The following is a 19,380-nucleotide window of genomic DNA, read 5'->3' on the forward strand; positions in this document are numbered from 1 at the left end:
AACTCGATTAGCCTTCTTAATCACCTGTTGCACCTGCACACCAACTTTTTGCGACTCGTGCACCAGCACACCCAGGTCCCTCTGCACAGCAGCATGTTTTAACATCTTGCCGTTTAAATAATAATCCATTCTGCTGTTATTCCCCCCAAAATGGATAGCCTCACACTTGGCAACATTGAATTCCATCTGCCAGACCCTAGCCCATTCACCTAACCTATCCAAATCCTTCTGCAGACTTCCGGTATCCTCTGCACCTTTTGCTTTACCACTCATCTTAGTGTCGCCTGCAAACTTTGACACATTGCACTTGGTCCCCAACTCCAAATCGTCTATGTAAATTGTGAACAACTGCGGGCCCAACACTGATCCTTGAGGGACCCCACTAGTTACAGGTTGCCAACCAGAGAAACACCCATTTACCCCACTCTCTGCTTTCTGTTAGTTAACCAATCCTCTACCCATGCTACCACTTTACCATCAATGCCATGCATCTTTAGTTTATGCAGCAACCTTTTGTGTGGCACCTTGTCAAAAGCTTTCTGGAAATCCAGATATACCACATCCATTGGCTCCCCGTTATCTACTGCACTGGTACAAAAAATTCTACCAAATTAGTCAGACACGACCTACCCTTTGTGAACCCATGCTCCGTCTGCCCAATGGGACAATTTCCCTCCAGGTGCCCCGCTACTTCCTCCTTAATGATAGATTCCAGCATTTTCCCTACAACCGAAGTTAAGCTTACCGGCCTATAATTACCCGCTTTCTGCCGACCTTCTTTTTTAAACAGTGGTGTCACGTTTGCTACTTTCCAATCCTCTGGGACCACCCCAGAGTCTAGTGAATTTTGATACACTATCACCAGTGCGTTTACAATTTCCCTAGCCATCTCTTTTACCACTCTGGGATGCATCCCATCAGGGCCAGGAGACTTGTCAACCTTTAGCCCCATTAGAGTGCCCAATACTGCCTCCTTAGTGATTATATTCATCTCAAGGTCCTCACCTATCATATCCTTATTTTCATCAGTCACTGGCATGTTATTTGTGTCCTCCACTGTGAAGACTGACCCAAAAAACCTGTTCAGCTCCTCAGCCATTTTCCCGTCTCCTATTATTAAATCTCCCTTCTCATCTTCCAAAGGACCAATATTTACCTTAGCCACTCTTTTTTGTCTTAGATATTTGTAGAAACTTTTACGATCTGCTTTTATGTTCTGAGCCAGTTTACTTTCATAGTCTACCTTACTCTTCTTTTTGGCTTTTTTAGTAGCTTTCTGTTGTCCCCTAAAGACTTCCCAGTCCTCTAGTCTCCCACTAATTTTTGCCACTTTGTATGTTTTTTCCTTCAATTTGATACTCTCCCTCACCTCCTAAGATATCCACGGTCGATTTTTCCCCTTTCTACCGTCTTTCTTTTTTGTCGATATGAACCTTTGCTGAGCACTGTGAAAGATCGCTCGGAAGGTTCTCCACTGTTCCTCAACTGCTTCACCATGAAGTCTTTGCTCCCAGTCTACCTTAGCTAGTTCTTCTCGCATCCCATTGTAATCGCCTTTGTTTAAGCACAAAACACTAGTGTTTGATTTTACCTTGTCATCCTCCAACTGTATTTTAAATTCCACCATATTGTGGTCGCTCCTTCCAAGAGGATCCCGAACTATGAGATCATTAATCAATCCTGCCTCAGCCTTCCGGGTGCGGCGATGACCAGCTAAGTCGCACGTTTCGGCAGCTCCCGGTGGAACGGACTTTTGGGCTCTTAATAGGAACCCCAACGGCAATTTTAACGGCTAAAAACACTGTGCGGTAAACCAGAAGGGAATCCCCCCTGGACACGGATGTAAAAAGGCGAGGAAAGTGGCCGGATTGCGGTGGATCCTTTCGAGCAGCGGCAAGGAAGGCAAGCAAAAACCAAGATGGTGTCGGAAGGTGGCAGTTTTATATGGGGCCCTGAACAGCACGAGTTTTTGAAACGCTGCGTGGAAGAGCTTAAAAAGGAGATGAAGAAAGAGCTGTTGGCCCCGATATTACAGGCGATTGAAGGGCTAAAAGATGAGCAAAAGACCCAGGAGCGGGAGGTTCGGGTCGTGAAGGCAAAGGCTGCCGAGAACGAGGACGATATACAGGGCCTGGTGGTGAAGACGGAGATGCACGAGGCACACCATAAATGATGTGTGGAAAGGCTGGAGGTGCTGGAGAATAATGCGAGGAGGAAGAATTTAAGGATTCTTGGTCTTCCCGAAGGTGTAGAAGGGGCGGACGTCGGGGCATATGTGAGCACGATGCTGCACTCGTTGATGGGATCGGAGGCCCCGACGGGTCCGCTGGAGGTGGAGGGAGCCTATCGAGTTATGGCGCGAAGACCGAGTGCTGGAGAAATTCCTCGAGCCATAGTGGTGAGATTCCTCCGTTTTAAGGACAGAGAGATGGTCCTAAGATGGGCAAAGAAAACTCGGAGCAGCAGATGGGAGAACGCGGTGATCCGCGTATATCAAGACTGGAGTGCGGACGTGGCGAGAAGGAGGGCGAGCTTTAATCGGGCCAAGGCGGTGCTTCATAAAAAGAAGATCAAATTTGGAATGCTGCAGCCAGCAAGACTGTGGGTCACATATCAAGGGAAGCACCACTACTTTGAAACGGCGGATAAGGCATGGACATTTATTGTTGAAGAGAAATTGGAATGAGTGGGTTATTAAAAAAGAACGTTTGAGACAAAGTGGTGGGGCGAATAGGTGGGGCGAAGAGGGGGGAAAAAAGGGGGGAGAGATGATTTTTATGTTGTTAATCCTGCGACCCGGTAACTTTTCTCTCTTCCACAGGTTGTGGGGGAGGGAGGAAGGGAGGTGGAGGAGTTGGGGGCGTTGGCCATAGGGGGCGGGGCCAAAAGGGAAGCGCGGGCTTTGTTCCCGCGCTATGATAATTATGGCGGGAATAGGGAAGCAGGAAGGAGGGGGCGTCGCACGGTGCGAGCCGAGGTCACGGGGGGAAGCCGAGGTCGGCCAGAGTTTGCTCACTTCTGGGAGCAACATGGGGGGTGTAACTACGCTAGTGGGGGATCTAGCGTGGGGGGGGGGGTGGTGTGGGAGGGGTGGATTTACTGGGTTGCTGCTGCTGGGGAGAAGGGGGAGCTGGTATGGGGTGGGGTGGGCGGGGCGGGGGGGCACCGCCTTGGGGGGGGGGGGGGGGGGGGGACAGGACAGCTGCATGGGAACCGGGTGAGGAGCTGGGTAAAAGGGGATGGCTAGTCGACAAGGGGGGTAAAGAGCCCACCAACCCGGCTGATCACGTGGAATGTGAGAGGGCTGAACGGGCCGATAAAGAGGGCACGGGTACTCGCACACCTAAAGAAACTTAAGGCAGATGTGGTTATGTTACAGGAGACGCATTTGAAACTGATAGACCAGGTTAGACTACGCAAAGGATGGGTGGGGCAGGTGTTTCATTCGGGGCTAGATGCGAAAAACAGGGGGGTGGCTATATTAGTGGGGAAGCGGGTAATGTTTGAGGCAAAGACCATAGTGGCGGATAGTGGGGGCAGATACGTGATGGTGAGTGGCAAATTACAGGGGGAGGCGGTGGTCTTAGTGAACGTATATGCCCCGAACTGGGATTATGCCAACTTTATGAGGCGCATGTTAGGACGTATCCCGGACCTAGAGGTGGGGAAGTTGGTAATGGGTGGAGATTTTAACACGGTGCTGGAACCAGGACTGGACAGATCGAGGTCCAGGACTGGAAGGAGGCTGGCAGCAGACAAGGTGCTTAAAGACTTTATGGAGCAGATGGGAGGAGTAGACACATGGAGATTTAGTAGACCTAGGAGTAAGGAGTTTTCGTTTTTCTCCTATGTCCACAAAGTTTATTCGCGAATAGACTTTTTTGTTTTGGGAAGGGCGTTGATCCCGAAGGTGAGGGGGACGGAGTATATGGCTATAGCTATCTCGGATCACGCTCCACATTGGGTGGACTTGGAGATAGGGCAGGAAAAAGAACGGCATCCACCCTGGAGAATGGACATGGGACTAATGTCGGATGAGGGTGTGTGTCTAAGGGTGAGGGGGTGTATTGAAAAGTACTTGGAACTCAATGATAATGGGGAGGTCCAGGTGGGAGTGGTCTGGGAGGCGCTGAAGGCAGTGGTTAGAGGGGAGCTGATATCAATCAGGGCACATAAAGGAAAGCAGGAGAGTAGGGAACGGGAGCGGTTGCTGCAAGAACTTCTGAGGGTGGACAGGCAATATGCGGAGGCACCGGAGGAGGGACTGTACAGGGAAAGGCAAAGGCTACACGTAGAATTTGATTTGCCGACTACGGGTACTGCAGAGGCACAGTGGAGGAAGGCACAGGGTGTACAATACGAATATGGGGAGAAGGCGAGCAGGTTGCTGGCCCACCAATTGAGGAAAAGGGGAGCAGCGAGGAAAATAGGGGGAGTGAGGGATGAGGAGGGAGAGATGGAGCGGGGAGCGGAGAGAGTGAATGGAGTGTTCAAGGCATTCTATGAAAGATTATATGAAGCTCAGCCCCCGGATGGGAAGGAGAGAATGATGTGTTTTCTGGACCAGCTGGAATTTCCTAAGGTGGACGAGCAGGAGAGGGTGGGACTGGGAGCACAGATCGAAATGGAGGAAGTAGTGAAAGGAATTAGGAGCATGCAGGCGGGGAAGGCTCCGGGGCCGGATGGATTCCCAGTTGAATTTTACAGGAAATATGTGGACTTGCTCGCCCCGCTACTGATGAGAACCTTTAATGAGGTAAGGGAAAGGGGACAGCTGCCCCCGACTATGTCAGAGGCAACGATATCGCTTCTCCTAAAAAAAAAAGACCCGCTGCAATGCGGGTCCTATAGGCCTATTTCCCTCCTGAATGTAGACGCTAAGATTCTGGCCAAGGTAATGGCAATGAGGATAGAGGATTGTGTACCGGGGGTGGTCCATGAGGACGAAACTGGGTTTGTGAAGGGGAGACAGCTGAATACGAATATATGGAGGCTGCTAGGGGTAATGATGATGCCCCCACCAGAGGGGGAAGCGGAGATAGTGGTGGCGATGGATGCCGAGAAAGCATTCGATAGAGTGGAGTGGGATTATTTATGGGAGGTGTTGAGGAGATTTGGCTTTGGAGATGAGTATATTAGATGGGTACAGCTGCTGTATAGGGCCCCGATGGCGAGCGTGGTCACGAATGGACGGGGGTCTGCATATTTTCGGCTCCATAGAGGGACGAGGCAGGGATGTGCTCTGTCCCCATTATTGTTTGCACTGGCGATTGAGCCCCTGGCGATAGCATTGACGGGTTCCAGGAAGTGGAGGGGAGTACTCAGGGGAGGAGAAGAACACCGGGTATCTCTGTATGCGGACGATTTGTTGTTGTATGTGGCGGACCCGGCGGAGGGGATGCCAGAGATAATGCAGATACTTGGGGAGTTTGGAGAATTTTCAGGATATAAACTGAACATGGGGAAAAGTGAGTTGTTTGTGGTGCATCCAGGGGAGCAGAGCAGGGGAATAGAGGATTTACCGCTGAGGAAGGTAACAAGGGACTTTCGCTACTTGGGGATCCAGATAGCCAAGAATTGGGGTACATTGCATAGGTTAAATTTAACGCGGTTGGTTGAACAGATGGAGGAGGACTTCAGGAGATGGGACATGGTATCCCTGTCACTGGCAGGGAGGGTGCAGGCGGTTAAAATGGTGGTCCTCCCGAGATTCCTTTTTGTGTTTCAGTGCCTCCAGGTGGTGATCAAGAAGGCTTTTTTCAAAAGGATTGAGAAGAATATCATGAGTTTTGTGTGGGCCGGGAAGACCCCGAGAGTGAGGAGGGGATTTTTGCAGCGTAGTAGGGATAGGGGGGGACTGGCACTACCGAGCCTAAGTGGGCCGCCAATATCTCAATGGTATGCAAGTGGATGGGAGAAGAGGAGGGAGCGGCGTGGAAGAGATTGGAAGGGCGTCCTGCAGGGGGACTAGCCTACAAGCTATGGTGACGGCGCCGTTGCCGTTCTCACCAAAGAAATACACCACAAGCCCGGTGGTGGTGGCTACTCTGAAAATCTGGGGGCAGTGGAGACGGCATAGGGGTAAGACGGGAGCCTCGGGGTGGTCCCCGATAAGAAATAACCATAGGTTTGCTCCGGGGAGAATGGATGTGGGATTTGGAACATGGCAAAGAGCAGGAGTAACACAATTGAGAGATCTGTTTGTAGATGGGACGTTTGCAAGTCTGGGAGCGCTGACCGAAAAATATGGGTTGCCCCAAGGGAATGCATTCCGGTATATGCAACTCAGGGCTTTTGCGAGGCAACAGGTGAGGGAATTCCCGCAGCTCCCGACGCAGGAGGTGCAGGACAGAGTGATATCAACGACATGGGTGGGGGATGGTAAGGTATCAGATATATATAGGGAAATGAGGGACGAGGGGGATATTATGGTAGATGAGCTGAAAGGGAAATGGGAAGAGGAGCTGGGGGAGGGGATTGAGGAGGGGCTGTGGGCTGATGCCCTAAGTAGGGTAAACTCATCGTCCTCGTGTGCCAGCCTAAGCCTGATACAACTTAAGGTGTTACACAGGGTGCATATGACTGGAGCACGGCTCAGTAAATGTTTTGGAGTAGAGGATAGGTGTGCGAGATGCTCGAGAAGCCCAGCAAATCACACCCACATGTTCTGGTCATGTCCGGCACTACAGGGGTTTTGGGTGGGGGTGACAAAGGTGCTTTCGAAGGTGGTGGGGGTCCAGGTCGAACCAAGCTGGGGGTTGGCTATATTCGGGGTTGCAGAAGAGCCGGGAGTGCAGGAGGCGAAAGAGGCTGATGTTTTGGCCTTTGCGTCCCTAGTAGCCTGGCGCAGGATACTGTTGATGTGGAAGGAAGCCAAGCCCCCGGGTGTGGAGACCTGGATAAATGACATGGCAGGGTTTGTAAAGTTGGAACGGATTAAGTTCGTCCTAAGGGGATCGGCTCAAGGGTTCATCAGGCGGTGGCAACCGTTCGTCGAATACCTCACAGAAAGATAGAGGGAATGGAAAAGAAGAAGACAGCAGCAGCAACCCGGGGGGTAGGGGGGGTAGGGGAGGGGGGGAGGAACCAGAAGGACTCTCAGGGTTGTTAGTGTACATGTATCATATGTATAGGTTGTTGTTATAGGTAATTGTATATTGGACTGTTGAATTGTAATTTTGGAGAGTATTTATTTGGGACAAGGCAGTCGCCATTTAGTTTTGTTTTTTAATTTTGATGTTGTTTATATATTATTTATTTCTTGCTTAAAGCTGGCCATTGTTATTTATATTGTTATATTACTGTGTAAAGGATACACAATGTACTGTCATGGTTGGCCAAAAATTTTGAATAAAATATATATTTTTAAAAAATCAATCCTGCCTCATTACACAGGACCAGATCTAGGACCGCTTGTTCCCTTGTAGGTTCCATTACATACTGTTCCAGGAAATTATCCCGGGCACATTCTATAAACGCCTCCTCAAGGCTGCCTTTACCAACCTGGTTAAACCAATCGATATGCAGATTAAAACCTCCCATGATAACCGCTGTACCATTTCTACATGCATCCGTTATTTCTTTGCTTATTGCCTGCGCTACCATCCTGTTACTATTTGGTTGCCTATAGACTCGTCCTATCAGTGACCTTTTCGCCTTACTATTCCTGATTTCCACCCAAATTGATTTAACCTTGTCCTCCATAGCACCAATATCATCCCTTATTATTGCCCGGATGCCATCCTTAAACAACAAAGCTACACCACCGCCCATACCGTCCATTCTATCCTTTCGTATAGTCTGATACCCTTGGATATTTAACTCCCAGTCGTGACCATCTTTTAACCATGTTTCAGTAATGGCCACTAAATCATAGTCATTCACGATGATTTGCGTCATCAACTCATTTACCTTATTTCGTATACTACGAGCATTCAGGTAAAGTACACTTATGCTGTTTTTTATGTCTTTGTTATGAATCCTAACACCTTGATCAGTAACTTTTCGCAATTTATTTTTCCTCTTACCCTTTCTCCTAATTTTCCTTGTCTTTGAACCCATATTGCTACATAATAACCTGTCACGTAACCTGCTGCCTTTATCTCCTTTAACCATTATACTTTCCATAGCTTTACACATCCCTTCCCCCCCCAACTTGCAAGTTTAAAGTCCTTGTGACCAACCTATTTATCCTATTCGCTCGAAAACTGGTCCCAGAATGGTTCAGGTGAAGACCGTCCCAACGGTACAGGTCCCTCCTGCCCCAGTACTGATGCCAATGCCCCATGAAATGGAATCCCTCTTTCCCGCACCACTCCTTTAGCCACGTGTTAACTTCTCTAATTTTCTCAACCCTATGTCAATTGGCACGTGGCTCGGGTAGTAATCCAGAGATTATAACCCTGGAGGACATGAAAAGGGGACATGAAATTGCTTTGGCAAATAATGCAAGGGAGAATCCAAAGAGATTCTACAGATACATAAAGGGGAAAAGAGTAACTAGGGACAGAGTAGGGCCTCTTAAGGATCAACAAGGACATCTATGTGCAGAGCCACAAGAGTTGGGTGAGATCCTGAATGAATATTTCTCATCGGTATTCACGGTGGAGAAAGGCATGGATGTTAGGAAACTAAGGGAAATAAATAGTGATGTCTTGAGAAGTGTGCATATTACAGAGGAGGAGGTGCTGGAAGTCTTAAAGCGCATCAAGGTAGATAAATCCCCGGGACCTGATGAAATGTATCCCAGGATGTTGTGGGAGGCTAGGGAGGAAATTGCGGGTCCCCTAACAGAGATATTTGAATCATCGGCAGCCACAGGTGAGGTGCCTGAAGATTGGAGAATGGCGAATGTTGTGCCCTTGTTTAAGAAGGGCAGCAGGGAAAAGCCTGGGAACTACAGACCGGTGAGCCTAACGTCTGTAGTAGGTAAGTTGCTCGAAGGTATTCAGAGAGACAGGATCTACAAGCATTTAGAGAGTCAAGGACTGATTCGGGGCAGTCAGCATGGCTTTGTGCGTGGAAAATCATGTCTCACAAATTTGATTGAGTTTTTTAAGGGGGTGACCAAGAAGGTAGATGAGGGCAGTGCAGTAGACGTTGTCTACATGGACTTTAGCAAAGCCTTTGGCAAGGTACCGCATGGTAGGTTGTTGCAGAAGGTTAAAGCTCACGGGATCCAGGGTGAGGTTGACAATTGGATTCAAAATTGGCTGGACGACAGGAGGTGGTTGTAGAGGGTTGTTTTTCAAACTGGAGGCCTGTGACCAGTGGTGTGCCTCAGGGATCGGTGCTGGGTCTACTGTTATTTGTGATTTATATTAATGATTTGGATGAGAATTTAGGAGGCATGGTTAGTAAGTTTGCAGATGACACCAAGATTGGTGGCACAGTGGATAGTGAAGAAGGTTATCTAGGATTGCAACGGGATCTTGATCAATTAGGCCAGTGGGCCGACGAATGGCAGATGGAGTTTAATTTAGATGAATGTGAGGTGATGCATTTTGGCAGATCGAATCAGGCCAGGACCTACTCAGTTAATGGATGGCGTTGGGGAGAGTTATAGAACAAAGAGATCTAGGAGTACAGGTTCATAGCTCCTTGAAGGTAGAGTCGCAGGTGGACAGGGTGGTGAAGAAGGCATTCGGCATGCTTGGTTTCATTGGTCAGAACATTGAATACAGGAGTTGGGACGTCTTGTTGAAGTTGTACAAGACATTGGTACGGCCACACTTGGAATACTGTGTGCAGTTCTGGTCACCCTATTATAGAAAGGATATTATTAAACTGGAAAGAGTGCAGAAACGATTTACTAGGATGTTGCCGGGACTTGATGGTTTGAGTTATAAGGAGATGCTGGATAGACTGGGACTTTTTTCCCTGGAGCGTAGGAGGCTTAGGGGTGATCTTATAGAGGTCTATAAAATAATGAGGGGCATAGATAAGGTAGATAGTGAACATCTTTTCCCAAAGGTATGGGAGTCTAAAACTAGAGGGCATAGGTTTAAGGTGAGAGGGGAGAGATTCAGAAGGGCCCAGAGGGGCAATTTCTTCACTCAGAGGGTAGTGAGTATCTGGAATGGGCTGCCAGAGGTAGTAGTAGAGGCGGGTACAATTGTGTCTTTTTAAAAGCGTTTAGATAGTTACATGGGTAAGATGGGTATAGAGGGTTATGGGCCAAGTGCGGGCAACTGGGACTAGCTTAATGGTTAAAAACTGGGCGGCATGGACTGGTTGGGCCGAAGGGCCTGTTTCCATGCTGTACTTACATAAAAAGCAAGAGGGTAGCCACTTACATAAAAAGCAAGAGGGTAGCCACTTACATAAAAAGCAAGAGGGTAGCCAGGGAAAGGGTTGGCCCACTGAAGGATAGGCAAGGGAATCTATGTGTGGAGCCAGAGGAAATGGGCGAGGTACTAAATGAATACTTTGCATCAGTATTCACCAAAGAGAAGGAATTGGTAGATGTTGAGTCTGGAGAAGGGGGTGTAGATAGCCTGGGTCACATTGTGATCCAAAAAGACGAGGTGTTGGGTGTCTTAAAAAATATTAAGGTAGATAAGTCCCCAGGGCCGGATGGGATCTGCCCCAGAATACTGAAGGAGGCTGGAGAGGAAATTGCTGAGGCCTTGACAGAAATCTTTGGATCCTCGCTGTCTTCAGGGGATGTCCCGGAGGACTGGAGAATAGCCAATGTTGTTCCTCTGTTTAAGAAGGGTGGCAGGGATAATCCCGGGAACTACAGGCCGGTGAGCCTTACTTCAGTGGTAGGGAAATTACTGGAGAGAATTCTTCGAGACAGGATCTACTCCCATTTGGAAGCAAATGGACGTATTAGTGAGAGGCAGCACGGTTTTGTGAAGGGGAGGTCGTGTCTCACTAACTTGATAGAGTTTTTCGAGGAGGTCACTAAGATGATTGATGCAGGTAGGGCAGTAGATGTTGTCTATATGGACTTCAGTAAGGCCTTTGACAAGGTCCCTCATGGTAGACTAGTACAAAAGGTGAAGTCACACGGGATCAGGGGTGAACTGGCAAGGTGGATACAGAACTGGCTAGGCCATAGAAGGCAGAGGGTAGCAATGGAGGGATGCTTTTCTAATTGGAGGGCTGTGACCAGTGGTGTTCCACAGGGATCAGTGCTGGGACCTTTGCTCTTTGTAGTATATATAAATGATTTGGAGGAAAATGTAACTGGTCTGATTAGTAAGTTTGCAGACGACACAAAGGTTGGTGGAATTGCGGATAGCGATGAGGACTGTCTGAGGATACAGCAGGATTTAGATTGTCTGGAGACTTGGGCGGAGAGATGGCAGATGGAGTTTAACCTGGACAAATGTGAGGTAATGCATTTTGGAAGGGCTAATGCAGGTAGGGAATATACAGTGAATGGTAGAACCCTCAAGAGTATTGAAAGTCAAAGAGATCTAGGAGTACAGGTCCACAGATCACTGAAAGGGGCTACACAGGTGGAGAAGGTAGTCAAGAAGGCATACGGCATGCTTGCCTTCATTGGCCGGGGCATTGAGTATAAGAATTGGCAAGTCATGTTGCAGCTGTATAGAACCTTAGTTAGGCCACACTTGGAGTATAGTGTTCAATTCTGGTCGCCACACTACCAGAAGGATGTGGAGGCTTTAGAGAGGGTGCAGAAGAGATTTACCAGAATGTTGCCTGGTATGGAGGGCATAAGCTATGAGGAGCGATTGAATAAACTCGGTTTGTTCTCACTGGAACGAAGGAGGTTGAGGGGCGACCTGATAGAGGTATACAAAATTATGAGGGGCATAGACAGAGTGGATAGTCAGAGGCTTTTCCCCAGGGTAGAGGGGTCAATTACTAGGGGGCATAGGTTTAAGGTGAGAGGGGCAAAGTTTAGAGTAGATGTACGAGGCAAGTTTTTTACGCAGAGGGTAGTGGGTGCCTGGAACTCACTACCGGAGGAGGTAGTGGAGGCAGGGACGATAGGGACATTTAAGGGGCATCTTGACAAATATATGAATAGGATGGGAATAGAAGGATACGGACCCAGGAAGTGTAGAAGATTGTAGTTTAGTCGGGCAGTATGGTCGGCACGGGCTTGGAGGGCCGAAGGGCCTGTTCCTGTGCTGTACATTTCTTTGTTCTTTGTTCTTTGTTTGTAGACTTCTATGATTTTATGATTCTAAGACCTGCTCTTTAATTTAGTCCCTAGTGTTTGATAATCCCCAAACTGGTCCTCTTTCCTAGTCTTACCTATGTTGTTAGTCCCAACGTGGACCACAACAACTGGATCCTCCCCCTCCCTCTCCAAAATCCTTTCAAGCCGATCAGAGATGTCCCTCAACCTGGCACCGGGCAGGCAACATACCATGCGGGACTCTCGATCTGGCTTACAAAGGATGCCAGCAATCCCGCTAATTATAGAATCCCCTACAACTACCACTTGTCTTTTTGCTCCCCCCCCCTCTTGAAGGCTTCCTGTACCACGGTGCAGTGGTCAGTCAACGCATCCTCCCTACAGCCCTCTTCCTCATCCACACAGGGAGCAAGTACCTCATACCTGTTGGAGAAGGTCAAGGGCTGAGGCTCCTCAACTCCTAAACTCAGGATCCCCCTATCTGCCTCCCTTGCAGTCACACCACTCTGTCCCTGACCACTGTCCGAATTAACAGAACGTATTCTACCGGGTGTGACTGCCTCCTGAAACAAAACGTCCAGGTAATTTTCCCCCTCCCTGATGTGCCTCAGTGTGTGCAGCTCGGTCTCCAGCTCATCAATTCTGAGCCGAAATTCCTCGAGCAGCCAACACTTACTGCAGATGTGGTCACTGACGGTCTCAATGGGATCCACCAGTTCCATCATCATACAGCAACGGCACATCACCTGTCCAGCCATATTCAACTAGTTAATTAATTTAAATTTAAAAAAAAATTATTAATAGAACCTCAAGGATAAACCCGAACACCAACAAAAACACAGCCCTCTCTCGCCACTCACCCGAACTCAGTCAATAAACAACAAAGCATAATCAATCAACAGCAAATGATCAAATCAACGACAAATGAACTTCAATCAACATCAAAGTATCGTCAATCAACAACAAAGCATCTTCAATCAACAAGAAAGGCTCTTCAATCAACAACAAGGGGTCATCACTCAATAACAAAGGATCTTCAATTCAAAACGAAAGATCATCAATCAACAACAAAGGATGTGCAATCAACAACACGCATCTTCAATCAACAACAAAGGATCTTCAATCAAAACCGAACGGTCTTCAATCAACATCAAAGGATTTTCGATCAACAACGAAGAATCTTCAATCAACATCAAAGGACCTGCAATCAACATCAACGGATCTTCTATCAACACCCAAGCATCTTCAATCAGGAATAAAGCATCTTCAATCAACATCAAAGGACCTTTGAGCAACAACAATGCATCTTCAATCAACAACAAAGGATATTCAATCAACAACAAAGGGTCATCAATCAATAACAGAGGATGTTCAATTGACAACAATCGATCATAAATCAACATCAACGGATCTTCAATCAACAACAAAGCATCTTCAATCAACAACAAAGGATCTTTAATCAACAACAATGGATCTTCAATCAACAACTAAGTATCCAATCAACAACAACGGGTCATAAATCAACATCAAAGCAACTTCAATCAACAACAAAGGATCTTTCATCAACATCAATGGATCTTCAATCAACAACAAAGCATCTTCAATCAACAACAAATGATCAAGTCAACGACAAATGATCTTCAATCAACAACAAATGTTCTTCAATCAGCATCAAAGTATCGTCAATCAACAACAAAGAATCTTCAATCAACATCAAAGAATCTCCAAACAACAGAATGCATCTTCAATCAACAACAAAGGATCTTTAATCAACATCAATGGATCTTCAATCAACAACAAAGCATAATCAATCAACAGCAAATGATCAAATCAACAACAAATGATCTTCAATCAACAACAAAGTATCGACAATCAACAGCAAAGCATCAAACAACATCAAAGTATCGACAATCAACAACAAAGCATCTTAAATCAACATCATAGGATCTTCAATCAACAAGAAACGATCATCAATCAACATCAAAGAATCATCAATCAACATCAAAGAATCTTCAATCAACAACAAAGCATCTTCAATCAACAACGAATAATCTTCAATCAGCAAGAAAGGATCATCAATCAACATCAAATGATCTTCAATCAACAACAAAGCATCTTCAATCAACAACAAAGATTCTTCAATCAACATCAAAGGGTGTTCAATCAACATCAAAGGATCTGCAATCAACATCAAAGTATCTTCAATCAACAACAAAGCATCTTCAAACAACAACAAAGCATCTTCAATCAACAACAAATGATCTTCAGTCAACAAAGCATCTATAATCAACAACAACGCATCTTCAGTGAACATCAAGGGATTTGTGATCAACATCAAAGCATCTTCAATCAAGAACAAAGGATCTTCAATCAACAACGAATAATCTTCAATCAAGACGAAAGCATCATCAATCAACATCATAGGATCCTGAATGAAAATGAAAGGATCTTCAATCAACAAGCAAGCATGTTCAATCAACAACAGAGTATTTTCAATCAACAACAAATCATCTTCAATCAACGTCAAAGGGATCTTCGATCAACAACAAAGGATCTTCAATCAACATTAAAAGGATCTGCAATCAACATCAACGGATCTTCAATCAACAACAAAGCATCTTCAGTTAACATCAAAAGATCTTCAATCAAGAACAAAGGAACTTGTACAACAACAAAAATTCTTCAATTAACAACAAAGCACACTCAATCAACATCAAAGGAACTTCAATCAACAACAAAGGATCCAATCAACAACAGAGGATTATCAATCAACAACAAAGGATCTTCAATCAACATCTAAGGATCTTCAATCACCATCAAAGAATATTCAACATGAACGGGCCTTCAATCAAATCAAAGGATCCAATCAACATCAATGGATCTGCAATCAAGAACAAAGGAACTTCTACCAACAACAAAGATTCTTCAATCAACAACAAAGATTCTTCAATCAACAACAAAGCACACTCAATCAACATCAAATGAACTTACATTAACATCAAAGGATCCAATCAACATCAACGAACCTTTAATCAACAACAACGCATTTTCAATCAACAACAAAGGATCTTCAATCAACATAAATGGATCTTCAATCAACATATAAGGATCTTCAATCAACATCAAAGGATATTCAACATGAACGGGTCTTCAATCAAATCAAAGGATCCAATCAACATCAATGTATCTGCAATCAAGAACAAAGGAACTTCTACCAACAACAAAGATTCTTCAATCAACAACAAAGCACACTCAATCAACATCAAAGGAACTTCAATCAACATCAAAGGATCCAATCAACATCAATGAACCTTTAATCAACAACAACACATTTTCAATCAACAACAAAGGATCTTCAATCAACATAAATGGATCTTCAATCAACAACAATGGATCTTCAATCAACAAAAAAGCATAATCATTCAACATCAAATGATCAAATCAACGACAAATGATCTTCAATCAATATCAAAGTTTCGTCAATCAACAACAAAGAATCTTCAATCAACATCAACGGATCTTCAATGAACAAAAAAGCATCTTCAATCAACATCATATGATCTTCAATGAACACCAAAGGATCTTCAATCAACAACAATTAATCTTCAATCAGCAAGAAAGGATCATCAATCATCATCAAATGATCTTCAATCAACAACAAAGCATCTTCAATCAACATCAAAGTATCATCAATCAAATACTAAGGATCCTCAATCAACATCAAAGGATCTGCAATCAACATCAAAGTATCTTCAAACAACAATAAAGCATCTTCAATCAACAACATAGAACATAGAACAATACAGCGCAGTACAGGCACTTCGGCCCACGAGGTTGCACCGAAACAAAAGCCATCTAACCTACACTATGCCATTATCATCCATATGTTTATCCAATAAACTTTTAAATGCCCTCAATGTTGGCGAGTTCACTACTGTAGCAGGTAGGGTATTCCACGGCCTCACTACTCTTTGCGTAAAGAACCTACCTCTGACCTCTGTCCTATATCTATTACCCCTCAGTTTAAAGTTATGTCACCTCGTGCCAGCCATATCCATCCGCGGGAGAAGGCTCTCACTGTCCACCCTATCCAATCCCCTGATCATTTTGTATGCCTCTATTAAGTCTCCTCTTAACCTTCTTCTCTCCAACGAAAACAACCTCAAGTCCATCAGCCTTTCCTCATAAGATTTTCCCTCCATACCAGGCAACATCCTTGTGAATCTCCTCTGCACCCGCTCCAAAGCCTCCACGTCCTTCCTATAATGCGGTGACCAGAACTGTACGCAATACTCCAAATGCGGCCGTACCAGAGTTCTGTACAGCTGCAACATGACCTCCCGACTCCGGAACTCAATCCCTCTACCAATAAAGGCCAACACTCCATAGGCCTTCTTCACAACCCTATCAACCTGGGTGGCAACTTTCAGGGATCTATGTACATGGACACCTAGATACCTCTGCTCATTCACACTTTCAAGAACTTTACCATTAGCCAAATATTCCGCATTCCCGTTATTCCTTCCAAAGTGAATCACCTCACACTTCTCTACATTAAACTCCATTTGCCACCTCTCAGCCCAGCTCTGCAGCTTATCTATATCCCTCTGTAACCTGCTACATCCTTCCACACTATCGACAACACCACCGACTTTAGTATCGTCTGCAAATTTACTCACCCACCCTTCTGCGCCTTCCTCTAGGTCATTGATAAAAATGACAAACAGCAACGGCCCCAGAACAGATCCTTGTGGTACCCCACTTGTGACTGTTCTCCATTCTGAACATTTCCCATCAACCACCACCCTCTGTCTTCTTTCAGCTAGCCAATTTCTGATCCACATCTCTAAATCACCCTCAATCCCCAGTCTCCGTATTTTTTGCAATAGCCTACCGTGGGGAACCTTATCAAACGCTTTGCTGAAATCCATATACACCACATCAACTGCTCAACCCTCGTCTACCTGTTCAGTCACCTTCTCAAAGAACTCAATAAGGTGTGTGAGGCATGACCTACCCTTCACAAAGCCATGCTGACTATCCCTGATCATATTATTCCTATCTAGATGATTATAAATCTTGTCTCTTATAATCCCCTCCAAGACTTTACCCACTACAGACGTGAGGCTCACCGGTCTATAGTTGCTGGGGTTGTTTCTGCTCCCCTTTTTGAACAAAGGGACCACATTTGCTGTCCTCCAGTCCTCTGGCACTATTCCTGTAGCCAATGATGACATAAAAATAAAGGTCCAGCAATCTCTTCCCTGGCCTCCCATAGAATCCTAGGATAAACCCCATCAGGTCCCGGGGACTTATCTATTTTCAGCCTGTCCAGAATTGCCAACACCTCTTCCCTACGTACCTCAATTCCATATATTCTATTAGCCTGGGGCTCAGCATTCTCCTCCACAACATTATCTTTTTCCTGAGTGAATACTGACGAAAAATATTCATTTAGTATCTCTCCTATCTCTTCAGACTCCACACACAATTTCCCATCCCTGTCCTTGACTGGTCCTACTCTTTCCCTAGTCATTCGCTTATTCCTGACATACCTATAGAAAGCTTTTGGGTTTTCCTTGATCCTTCCTGCCAAATACTTCTCATGTCCCCTTCTTGCTCGTCTTAGCTCTCTCTTTAGATCCTTCCTCGCTACCTTGTAACTATCCATCGCCCCAACCGAAACTTCACACTTCATCTTCACATAGGCCTCCTTCTTCCTCTTAACAAGAGATTCCACTCCCTTGGTAAACCACGGTTCCCTCGCTCGACGCTTTCCTCCCTGTCTGACCGGTACATACTTATCCAGAACACGCAGTAGCTGATCCTTGAACAAGCCCCACTTATCCAGTGTGCCCAACACTTGCAGCCTACTTCTCCACCTTATCCCCCCCAAGTCACGTCTAATGGCATCATAATTGCCCTTCCCCCAGCTATAACTCTTGCCCTGCGGTGTATACTTATCCCTTTCCATCATTAACGTAACCGTCACCGAATTGTGGTCACTGTCCCCAAAGTGCTCTCCTACCTCCAAATCCAACACCTGGCCTGGTTCATTACCCAAAACCAAATCCAACGTGGCCTCGCCTCTTGTTGGCCTGTCAACATATTGTTTCAGGAAACCCTCCTGCACACACTGTACAAAAAACGACCCATCTATTGTACTCGAACTATATCTTTTCCAGTCAATATTTGGAAAGTTAAAGTCTCCCATAATAACTACCCTGTTACTTTCGCTCATATCCAGAATCATCTTCGCCATCCTTTCCTCTACATCCCTAGAACTATTAGGAGGCCTATAAAAAACTCCCAACAGGGTGACCTCTCCTTTCCTGTTTCTAACTTCAGCCCATACTACCTTGGAAGAAGAGTCCCCATCTAGCATCCTCTCCGCCACCGTAATACTGCTATTGACGAGCAGCGCCACACCTCCCCCTCTTTTGCCTCCTTCTCGGAGCTTACTAAAACACCTAAACCCCGGAACCTGCAACATCCGTTCCTGTCCCTGCACTATCCATGTCTCCGAAATGGCGACAACATCGAAGTGCCAGGTACCAACCCACGCTGCCAGTTCCCCTACCTTGTTTCGTATACTCCTGGCATTGAAGTAGACACACTTCAAACCACCTACCTGAACACTGGCCCCCTCCTGCGACGTCAAATCTGTGCTCCTGACCTCTATACTCTCATTCTCCCTTACCCTAAAACTACAATCCAGGTTCCCATGCCCCTGCTGCATTAGTTTAAACCCCCCCCCCCCACAAAGAGCACTAACAAATCTCCCCCCCCCCCCAGGATATTTGTGCCCCTCAGGTTCATATGTAGACCATCCTGTCTGTAGAGGTCCCACCTTCCCCAGAAAGAGCCCCAGTTATCCAAAAATCTGAATCCCTCCCGCCTGCACCATCCCTGTAGCCACGTGTTTAAATGCTTTCTCTCCCTATTCCTCATCTCACTATCACGTGGCACGGGCAACAACCCAGAGATAACAACTCTGTTTGTTCTAGTTCTGAGCTTCCATCCTAGCTCCCTGAAAGCCTGCCTGACATCCTTGTCCCCTTTCCTACCTATGTCGTTGGTACCAATGTGGACCACGACTTAGGGCTGCTCCCCCTCCCCCCTAAGGACCCGGAAAACACGATCCGAGACATCACGTACCCTTGCACCTGGGAGGCAACATACCAAACGTGAGTCTCTCACGCTCCCACAAAATCTCCTATCTGTGCCCCTGACTATAGAGTCCCCAATTACTAATGCTCTTC

Source organism: Scyliorhinus torazame, chromosome 3, assembly GCF_047496885.1.
Source record: "Scyliorhinus torazame isolate Kashiwa2021f chromosome 3, sScyTor2.1, whole genome shotgun sequence".
NCBI classification, from domain to species: domain Eukaryota; kingdom Metazoa; phylum Chordata; class Chondrichthyes; order Carcharhiniformes; family Scyliorhinidae; genus Scyliorhinus; species Scyliorhinus torazame.